Here is a 1,764-nt window from a genome sequence, read left to right on the forward strand (position 1 = left end):
AAGACCATGTGATATTGATGGGCACATACCTATTCTCATGTTAATAACGGCCACCATGTCTTGTCCGAGGATTTACCACATGCCAGACGTCGGGCTCAGCACTTTATAAGCATCATTTCATTTGTTGCTCTCTCTTTGGGGAATTTTTTTTTTTTTTAGACAGTCTTACTCTGTTGTCCAGGCTGGAGTGCAGTGGCAGTATCTTGGCTCACTGCAACCTCTACCTCCCAGGTTCAAGCAATTCTCCTGCCTCAGCCCCCTGAGTAGCTGGAACTACAGGTGTGTGCCACCACGCCAGGCTAATTTTTGTAGTTTTTAGTAGAAACGGGATTTCACCATATATTGGACAGGCTGGTCTCGAACTCCTGACCTCATGATCCACCCACTTTGGCCTCCCAAAGTACTGGGATTACAAACGTGAGCTACCATATCTGGCTGGGGAATGTATTCTTATACATTATACAGTATCACCAATGCTCCATTTTTTTTTTTTTTTTTTTTTGAGACAGAGTCTTGCTCTATTGCCCAGGCTGGAGTGCAGTGGCATGATGTCAGCTCACTGTAAACTCCGACTCCTGGGTTCAAGTGATTCTCCTGCCTTAGCCTCCCAAAGTGCTGGGATTATACGCATGAGCTACTGTGCCAGGCTACCAAGGCCCCATTTTACAGACAAACAGGTTCGGAGAAGGAACCATGGCCTGGGCCCTACAACTATTATAATAAGTAGCAGGGTCAGGATTTGGTCCAAGCATCCTGACTGCAAAGTTCAGTACTGGCACCGGAGTGGTGGGAATACAGAGATGAACAAGAGCTGCTTCTGCTCATGTGAAGTCATATTCCAGTGCAGAGGAAGGGCCTGTGTTGGTCATTCATTCTTCATTCATGCATTCATTCATGGAATGCCTATGGTGTGCTAGGTTTTTTTTTTTTTTTTTATTAGCTTTTGTTTTTTTTAGATGGAGTCTTGCTCTGTGGCCCAGGCTGGAGTGCAGTGCTGCAATCTCAGCTCATTGCAACCTCTGCCACCCCGGTTCAAATGATTCTCCTGCCTCAGCCTCCTGAGTAGCTGGATTGGGATTACAGCCACCCACCACCTGTATTTTTGTATTTTTGGTAGAGCCATGGTCGGCCAGGCTGGTCTTGAACTGCTGAGCTCAAGTGATCTGTCTGCCTCAGTTGGGAAGATGTTGGTCAAAGTGTACAAAATTTCCGTTAGGAGGAAAAAGTTCACTAGATCTATTACACTACATGGTGATTATAGTAAATAACAATGTACTTATGCTCTTGGAAATTATTGAGAGGTTTTGTGTTCTTACCACAAAAGAAGTATGTTCGGTAATGCATATGTTAATTAGCTCGATTTAGTTATTCCACGATGTATACATATTTTGAAACAACATGTACATGACTAATACATGTAATTTTTGTCAATTAAAAAGTACAAAATGGGCCACCTACTGTGGCTCACGCCTATAATCCCAACACTTTGGGAGGCTGAGGCAGGCGGGTCATTTGGGGCCAGGAGTTCGTGACCAGCCTGGCCAACGTGGTGAAACCCCATCTCTACTAAAAATACAAAAATTAGCTGTGCATGGTGGTGCATGCCTGTAATCCCAGCTACTGGGGAGGCTGAGGCAGGAGAATCACTTGAACCCGGGAGGCGGAGGTTGCAGTGAGCCGAGATCGCGCCACTCCAGCCTGGGTGATGGAGGGAGACTGTCTCAAAAAAAAAGTGCATAGCAGGCACCAGGGACATCTGACAGC

Source organism: Cebus imitator, unplaced genomic scaffold (assembly GCF_001604975.1).
Source record: "Cebus imitator isolate Cc_AM_T3 unplaced genomic scaffold, Cebus_imitator-1.0 Scaffold609, whole genome shotgun sequence".
In the NCBI taxonomy this organism is placed as follows: Eukaryota; Metazoa; Chordata; class Mammalia; order Primates; family Cebidae; genus Cebus; species Cebus imitator.